The following is a 10329-nucleotide window of genomic DNA, read 5'->3' on the forward strand; positions in this document are numbered from 1 at the left end:
TGGCTGCCTGCTGATGCTGAGACTTAGTTGCTTGCTGCAGAGAGAGGAGAATAGGAACACCAGTGGCCGAGCGACCTAGGAAGCAGGGCACCCTAGGTGGCTGCGTAGCACCGGCCCTATGCACATTGGCTCCCGCTGCTGTCAATCAAATCCTATGACATGGGGGTGGGACCAAGTCCTGCTGTCTGTGTCAATAGATGCAGCAGCAGGGCTTGGGAACGAGCACACATGGGTGCACCCATGAAAAGTGGCTTTCCGTGGGGCACCCGATGGAGAGGAGGGGCTTGGAGTGCTGGAAACCCCAGGAGAAGAGGATTGGGCTGCTCTGTAGCAAAGCATTGCACAGAGCTGATAAGTATAAGTATAATTCTAAGTATAAGTAGATATGTTTGGTATTTTAATAATAAAAACAAAAAGGCTTTAGAAACAACTGAAGTTAAGAGCTGATTGGTTACTATCAACAGCTCGTTAGATTCTGTGTGCACCAGTTTTAATAAAGCTTCCCCACTGTATACATTATGTTACATATTATGAGATATTATGAGATATATGAGATATTATGAGATTTTTATAATTGGGTTTGCATCTATATAGAGTTGACTTGAAACATGGTCTCCTTGCAGCCATTAATGAGTTAACAAAGAGATCAAGAGACATCTCTCTCCCACTAACACTTTACCAATGTGATGCAGAAGGTGATACCTTGTATGTCTCAGTGAACAGAAAGATCAAAATACTTCTTGCTGCACTTATGTTCACACCAGGACACATGTCCCCAGATATTGATTGCAAGTGAAGAGGTTCCATCCCTGATGCTGATTAACAGCATCCTGAGAGGTGTCAGCTGCATCCCTCTCCTGATTGACTACCTTGACCCCGCCCCCCGCTGCTGAGGCTATAGGTGCTGCCCTAGAGTGGCCTTCACTTCCCACCTTGGAGCTGAGTGCTGCCTGTGCACCTGCTACTACCTGCAACCAGCAATCACACCATTCCCACCATTCCCACCATCGCCTAATCCCATTAACACACCTGAAATAAGACAAATGTCTTCTCTGTCATTACAATGACCATTGCTGAGCAATGTGACAATTGCCATTATAATGCCTTGGTTGTTAGTGATTGTCATTAAGATGGGAAAGTCTTTTTGACATCTAGAGAGTGCCAACAAATTGTCCCCAGAGCATGTATTGTGTAAATGACAGAGAAAAATACAGAAACACACTCTGATCTACACCTTCCAATTACCTTGTCACCCTAAAAGTTTAAGAGAACTTCGCCATGCAATCTTGTGTTACTATGGATGCCACTTATATTAAAGAATATGGACTGGTTAAAGTTTTCCTTGCAATAATAAATCTTTTTCATGTTAAAAATGAATTTAAAAAACACACATCAATGTTAAAAAAAAAACAAAAAAAACAGCATGCATAGTAATATATTAGATAGTTTAGATGATTAATGTTTAATTGTAATAAAAAAAACATACATGAGCAACATAACTCAAATAATGTAAAATATTAATGATAAGAAGATTATAAACATTATAATCCATTAAAAAGTAAAAGGTGTTAGCATTAAATGTAATTCAATATTTAATTATTAAAAAATAAAAATAAAACATCATTACTGATGATGATTTTTTTTGTTTAATAATCATAAGGCTATAGGAACAGATTTTGCATTTTAAAGACAATGAAAGGTTTTAATAATTTTAAAAGAACAATAAATTATATGCTACTTACTTTTTTAAGGGTGTCGTTTTTTTTTTTTTTTATAAATTTCAACTCAGTTTCGTTAAAAGGCAGCCAAATGCAACATACTGTTTACTGACAGAGAGAGAAACAAATGTCCTTATTCAACACAAGCTGCTGGCGATTCTATTATGATGATTTACAATCAGGGGGTTATTGCACATAAAGCACACATTGCAGACTCATAAGAGATTACAACTTGTTGGTGGAAGGCTGGCTGCTTGACAGGCACTGTGCCACAAGGGAGGGAGAGCTGGCGTCTATAGTCCCACAGAGGATTTGGTGAGTGCCAGGGGAGGGCTAGCAGGCAATGGTGACACAGAGTTGGTTAAAACCCCTTTACTGGGGTATAAAACACAATGACATGTAAAGAAAAAAAAAAAAAAAAAAAGTTTAAGGAGTAAAACTATTGCAAACCTGAGAAACAAGAATAAAATGATCAGCCACAATATATATATATATATATATATATATATATATATATATATATATATATATATATATATATATATATATATATATATATATATATATATATATATATATAGTGGCTTATCATTTTACTCTTGTTTCTCAGGTTTGCAATAGTTTTACTCCTTGAACTTTTTTTTTTTTACATGTCATTGTGTTTTATACCCCAGTAAAAGGGTTTTAACCAACCCTGTATATGTATATATGAAAACCATAAAACCATCATATATTGACCAGTGTATCCTTAATGATCCTAAATAAAAAAAGACTTAATTTCCTAAAGACAGCTAAAAAAAAAAAAAAAAGAAAGAAATGGAGAGAAAAATAACAGGCCTGCACTGAAAATGTATAATAAACATATATTATTATTTATCAATTATCACCAATTTTAGCAATGACTGCTAAAGCATGTCATTTAATGTCAACAGTTTATTTAAAAAAAATACATATATTCTGATAAAGTCATCTTACTGATTACAGAATAAAACATCCTAAGGGACAGGCTAGAAAGTTAAAACAAAGTTTGCATTTCGTTGCATTGAGTAGTGGCTTTTAAAGTGTCACAAATCAATGTCACAAGTCAATAACTGAGAAGGTCCACCATAGGGGATGCTGTCAAAGGAGTCAATTCAATGAAGATTAATCAGACAAATTATTTGAAGCGATAATTAATTAGCATCATTCATGTGTGTATGCAATGTATGCATACATAATTGTTTTATATATATATATATATATATATATATATATATATATATATATATATATATATATATATATATATATATATATATATATATATATATATAAATATAAGTTCTGAATAACTAAAGGAGTTAAAAATGTTGACACAATAAATTGTGTGAATATTACCCTCAGTGATCCATCCATATGCTGATGAAATAAATTAACAGTCATTTTCTTTTAACATGAGATGTTCGGATAATTTATTTTGTGAATTTTAATAACTAATTGAGTACATCATATACAGTTATTTATGTATTAAATGATATACACGTGTATATAATTGGTCAGAATATGACAGGTGTACTTGTGAGTTTTCCTAGCTGATTTAGCATTGTTGCTCCTGTATTTTGTGGATATTTTGTGGATCTCAGAGCAGTGGGATACTTAAAACTTGCACTAGGAGTTCAGCTACTTTAATTATGCATATATATATATATATATATATATATATATATATATATATATATATATATATATATATATATATATATATATATTGTGACATGGTATAAGTTCGTGACCCCAGTGAATTCCCCCTTTTACAAAAGTCGCTGTGCATTAAAAGTCTGTGCATGACATTTGTGGTGCCGATGGTAAATGTAGAAAGCATGGAGTTTATTTATTGTGAAAATGATCCGCCTTATCCATGTTAATGATCTCTGCGATGTGTTTGTTTGTTTCCATGATTTTCTAGTGCTCTCAAATGACACTTGAACATAATCAGCGCTTCTTGTTAAATCCATCAAAACGTAGTTGTCGTTTGAGCAGTGTTTAGGAAACAAAAATGGTAATTAATTAGCAATTTGTCAGGACCTAAAACCCAATTAAAAAAAAATAATATGTGTTTAGATTTTTTTTATTTATTTTTTTGCATGGGGTATAATTAAAATATAAAATGTATTTTGCGTGCGTTTTCTTCCATTTCATTTTTTTTTTAGGGATGCAGCTCTCTCAGATATCCGCTAGACGGCGCAAAAGATCAAGTCAACATGTCAAATCCACCTTCTGGCTTGGCTTGCTTGAGCCAGGACTGCTGCTTTATCTTTACAAACGTAACGCTTTGCCTTCCAAGTGCCTTTATGGTATTATTGTGTAAATTTAATATGTGACTAATGTTCAAAAGGCAATGGAGCCTGTAAATAATTTGCATGGAGCAAATCCCATTCTGCAGTTCGCTAAATTGAATTTATAACAAAGCAAAGCTAAATAAAATATATCTTCTACCTTTGTTAATTAAAGTTTTGCCATACATGTTATTTCAACACGCCCGGCGTCATAGCCATGCCAAGCCTGCAATACACATGATATAGCGCTTCATTACTTCGCAGATTGCTTTATATTGTACAGCCCTGGAATGACTTGGAGAAGGGGGAAAATATACTCTGCCTTCTCTATCTCCAGCGATGTCACTTCATGCAAATAGAATTACAAAATCGTATATTTTTAGGGTTGTAAATAAATGATGAATTGTGCTGGGCGCAGATTATATTAATAAAGGCGTGCGTTTGCATGGGATGGCTATGCAAATGGAATAATTAACATACAAGGATCTGGAGACGTATTTATTTATTTTATTCTTGGGGTGAGTTTATGAGATGTAAATAAAGAGCTATGGAAAAAGGGAGAAATAAAAAATGTAAAGGGAAGGCTTCTGACTACATTGTAAATATTGTAGAACCTTTTTGGGGTGCTAAATGGATGACTGGATGGATGGATAATGGATGAATGGATGGATAAGGAAAAAATAAAAAGTATATAGGGAAGTTTTCTGATAGACTATATTGCGAATATTGTAGAACTAGGGTGCCTAGTAAGAAAGAGAAAAATAAAGTAACAGAGAGAGATAAATAAAGAGAAAAGGAGAGCGAGAGAGAGAGAGAGAGAGAGAGAGAGAGAGAGAGAGAGAGAGAGAGAGAGAGAGAGAGAGAGAGAGATGGATGGATAAGAAAAAATAAAGTATAAAGGGAAGTCTGATAGACTATATTGCGACTATTGTAAAACCTTTAGGGTGCCTAGTGAGAAGGAGAAAGAAAGAGAGAGAGAGAGAGAGAGAGAGAGAGAGAGAGAGAGAGAGAGAGAGAGAGAGAAATTGATGGATAAGGACAAAATAACAAATGTATAGGGAAGTCTTCTGATGGACTATATTGTGAATATTGTAAAACATTGGGTATGATGAGGAGGAAGAAAAGGAGAGAGAGAAAGAAAGAAAGAAAGAAAGAAAGAAAGAAAGAAAGAAAGAAAGAAAGAGAGGGAGAGAGAAATGGATGGATAATTAACATACAAGTGTCTGGAGACGTATTTATTTATTTTAATCTTGGGCTGAGTTTATGAGACGTAAATAAAGAGCTATGGAAAAGGGGACACATAAAAAAATGTAAGGTTTTTGACTATATTGTAAAACTTTCAAGGGGTGCCTATTGAGAAAGAGAAGGAATAAGAGAGACAGAAAGAAAGAGAGAGTGAAAGAGAGCGAGAGATAGAAAACTAGATAGATAGATGGATGGATGGAAAAGAAAAAATACAAACAAGTATATAGGGAAGTCTTCTGGAAAACGATATTGTAAATATTGTAAAACCTTTCGGGTGCCTTGTGAGAAAGAGAAAGAAAAGGAGAGTCAAAGAAAGAAAGAGAGAGAGAGAGAGAGAGAGAGAGAGAGAGAGAGAGAGAGAGAGAGAGAGAGAGAGAGACAGAGAGACAGAGAGAGAGAGAAATGAATGGGTGGGTGGATGGATGGACAGAAAAGGGAAAAAAAAGTATATAGGGATGTCTTCTGGAAAACTATATTGTAAATATTGTAAAACATTTATAGGGTGCCTAGTGAGAAAGAGAAAGAAAAGGAGAAAGAAAGAAAGAAAGAAAGAAAGAAAGAAAGAAAGAAAGAAAGAAAGAAAGAAAGAAAGAAAGAAAGAAAGAAATATATATATATATATATATATATATATATATATATATATATAGAGAGAGAGAGAGAGAGAGAGAGAGAGAGAGAGAGAGAGAGAGAGAGAGAGAGAGAGAGAGAGAGATGAAAAACAGAGAAAACTGACAAGGGGGAGAGAGAGACAGAGAGGGAGGAAGAAAGAGGGGGAGAAAGAAATGGATAGATAGATAGATAGATAGATAGATAGATAGATAGATAGATAGATAGATAGATAGATAGATAGCATTTATTAATATTTGTGTGTGTAAATACATAGGTCTGTTTATGCGTTTTCTATGAATTTATAGATCTACAAATAAGTATATAAATATGTTTATTTTCCTGCGAATATAAATGCATTTTTTTTATATTTATACAAACATTATAAAATGTATAAAACAAATTTAGAGAAAGATAGACATCGAAATATGTGTAAATACAATCTGTATTTAACCTCATATTTATTTATGTCTACAAAAACATCCATCCAAATATACATATACCCCTGTATTTATATATATCATTTCTATGTAGCTATGTATGGGGGTCCCTATAAGGAATATTACACAGCAGACGATTAATCCATTATTGATGTATTATTTATTGGATTGGCAGAGTGCTGAGTCGGCGTTGCCCGGGTTAACCCTTCGCTGTGCGGCGCTCTGCTGACCTCTAGCTGACTCGTGAACCGGACCAGGCGCCTTTTGTTTCCTGCGGCAGAATCCGGTAAACAATCCCCCCAGCACTGAGTCCAGGCCAGCCACAGTCCATGAGGACTCCTAATTCCCCTTCTCCCAGTCTGCCGCTGATCTGTCGCAGTGTCTCTACAGACACAAAACACACAACAACAAAAAAAAGTCAACTTCCTCCTGGTGTACAATGGAGCCCCTGAGTGTCCTCCCAGCTCTCCTTATCACACACATTCCTACTTTATCTGTCAATTACACTCCACGTATCTGCTTTTATTTTCACTATCTTCTTTTTTCTTTTCTTCCCCTTTCCACTTACCTTCCTTTTTTCTTGTACTTTCCCATAGAGGATATTTAGATAAGTACTTCCCAACTCACTAATGGCAGTTGAAGTCATATTCAGGATCGCTGATAAACTGTGGGCACGGTGGTGTTTATAGAGTTTTATAGGGACACTATATACGTCTGATAGAAGGAAGTTGTAACAATTTGCTGTTTTTTTTTTTACATCATTTATTATTCTTATATATATTTTTATTTATCTTAACTGACTGTGCCTTATACTTAATGAAGTAGAACAGAAAAGAAAATGAAATTGCATGCAAGGTTTAAGAACTTTTCAAAGTTTTTTATTTTAATTTTGTGTAGTTTGTGGTTTTCTTTGCTTGTCACGCTCAGCAGATGATGAATGGCTGCCTAGTTAGCTTCTTTTATGGTCCATATATTAGAGCTGAGTGTCAGGACTGCGAGGCTAGCTAAGCCTGAGACTAAACTGTTTGCCAGTTGTAAAACTCTTTATCCCACATTAGCTTTGGACAAATAGCGATCGCTACTGTTCTGCCCATCGCTGACCGGTCTGAGGCCCATCCCATGAAGTCTCTGGATAGTTTGGTCTTCCTACAAATCCTACAAGTGCCCCGCCATGTAGAGCAGGCTGCCTACAGCTCAGAAATGTCATGACCTCTTAAGTCCCATTGTTAGAAATATACACTGATTGTGCCCTGAATGGGCCGCCTGTTGATGTTTGCATCAGCCAGATGCCATAGAGGGGGAGATTTACTAAAACTGGAGAGTGCAAACTCTGGTGCATAGAAACCAATCAGCTTCCAGGTATTATTGTCAAAACTTTATTGAACAAGCTGAAGTTAGAAGCTGATTGGCTACCATGCACTGCTGCACTAGATTTTGCACCCTCTAGTATTAGCAAATCAACCCCCCCTAGGCAGGACCTGACCACTTCTGGCATTTGCCTTTGGCATGGTCATAGGGACTGACCCATTGGGGCTCCTGGATTAGAATTCTCTATTGTGATCTACTACCTACTCCATATTTTAAGAGGAATTCGCAGCTTTCGCTACCTGGTCATCTAAGACTATTAGGGTTCTGCTTATTCACCCAAGATTCACTTATTTTTCACATAACATTTCATTATAAATAGACCCCTTAAAGCATATCTAAAACGTTGTATGGAGTAGAAAGGGTTAACCCCTATGTCATTTATAGTCATGTGACCATTTAAATCACCCCTACATCCATACACACATCCTATTATTTCCTATTATCACTATATATTACTATATACTATCTTCCTATTATCACTATATATTACTATATACTATATTCCCATTATTACTATATGCTATCTTCCTATTATCACTATATATTACTATATACTATCTTCCTATTATTACTATATACTATTATCATGATAATAGTATATAGTAATAATAGGAAGATAGTATATAGTAATATATAGTGCACTATATATTACTATATACTATCTTCCTATTGTTACTATATACTATTATTACTATATACTATCTTCCTATTATTACTATATACTATCTTCCTATTATTACTATATACTATCTTCCTATTATTACTATATATTACTACATACTATCTTCCTATTATCACTATATATTACTATATACTATCTTCCTATTATTACTATATACTATCTTCCTATTATTACTTTATACTATCTTCCTATTAATACTATATATTACTATATACTATCTACCTATTATCACTATATATTACTATATACTATCTTCCTATTATTACTATATACTATTATCACTATATATTACTATATACTATCTTCCCATTATTACTATATGCTATCTTCCTATTATCACTATATATTACTATATACTATCTTCCTATTATTACTATATGCTATCTTCCTATTATCACTATATATTACTATATACTATCTTCCTATTATTACTATATGCTATCTTCCTATTATTACTATATATTACTATATACTATCTTCCTATTATCACTATATATTACTATATACTATCTTCCTATTAATACTATATATTACTATATACTATCTTCCTATTAATACTATATATTACTATATACTATCTTCCTATCATTACTATATACTATTATCACTATATATTACTATATGCTATCTTCCTATTATTACTATATACTATTTTCCTATTATCACTATATATTACTATATACTATCTTCCTATTATTACTATATACTATCTTCCTATTATTACTATTGACAACTGGGGAGATTTCCTCTCAATCCCTGTTTACATAAAATAAATCAATATTTAGAGAAAATCTCCCCAGTTTTCAATAGAATAAGTGACACCATATGAAGATTTCTCCCTATCCCTGTTCTAGTGACAACAATTTTGGAGACAGTAATTAAAGCCTAACTGCCTACTACTGAGAGCAAACCGTATTGTGTTCTACTTGGTGACCTAAGACCATGGCTTCTATTTATTCATTCAAGATTCACACATCTTTCATGCCTGATTTACACACGTTTCAGCTTAGATACAAAATGTTTGAATTTTGAAAACATTTAATAGTGGATCTTTTAATGTATATATATAAAACAAGTAGAAAGGGTTAAAAAAAAAGTCATTTCTGTGCCCTGTGTCCTATTGGGGACAAATACCATTCACATCACTCAACAGGGATATGTCTCCAAAGGGAAATGCCCTCCAGCTGTCAATGATACAAGTGACCCCATTGGAAGCTTCCCCCCCTTGTTCCTGTTCTAGTGACAACTTCTTTTGAGACAGAGCATTACAAATATGACTGCCTACTTCATACATCTTGGGTGGAAACATTTATTAACAGGCCCCTTTAAAATATATTTAAAGCCCAAACTTTTTGTTAGAGGGTTACAAACGATGTCATTTTTTTTTTGCCTCTTTAGGACAATTGTCACTTTTACACTCATAGGGATGGATTTACTAAAGGAAAACATACTGTAGTTGCAAAACTTTCAACATTTCCCCTTTAAATATATCTAAAGCCAAAACTTTTTTTTTTTTTTTAAGTAGGGAAGGGTTAAAACCTATGCTGTTTGCCCTGTGACCTCTTCAGGACAATTGCCACTTCTATACCCACAGAGGTGGATTTACTAAAGGCAAACAGGCTGTTTACTAGTTGCACAACTTTCACATTTTAATTTGAAAATGTGTGAATCTTGGGTGAAAACATTTCTTTACAGACCCCCTTTGAAATATTTCTAAAGTCAAAACTTTATTGTATAGAGTAGGCAAGGGTTAAAAGCTACTTTTTGCCCTGTGTCCTCTTCGGGGCCATTGTCACTTCTACACCAATAGAGGTGGATTTACTAAAGGCAAGTTCACTTTGCAGTGGGATTTTCCCTTACCTTGAGGCATGTGGTGAAATGTCACTTTGCAAAGAACATTCACTGAGCAAATCAAAGAAACAAAAACAGCAGGGTGGATTTACTAATGACAA

The 10329-nt window shown here is 34.2% G+C and overlaps 1 long non-coding RNA gene across 1 annotated transcript; it reads left to right on the top strand.

Moving 5' to 3' along the window:
* Window positions 1–1903: 1903 nt before the first annotated feature.
* On the top strand, window positions 1904–4207 carry LOC120935443. Its single transcript, XR_005748489.1, has 2 exons — window positions 1904–2033; window positions 3908–4207. It is a non-coding gene; the product is annotated as an uncharacterized LOC120935443 (long non-coding RNA).
* Window positions 4208–10329: the final 6122 nt, after the last annotated feature.

The sequence above is a fragment of the Rana temporaria genome, chromosome 4 (genome assembly GCF_905171775.1).
Source record: "Rana temporaria chromosome 4, aRanTem1.1, whole genome shotgun sequence".
Lineage (NCBI taxonomy): Eukaryota > Metazoa > Chordata > Amphibia > Anura > Ranidae > Rana > Rana temporaria.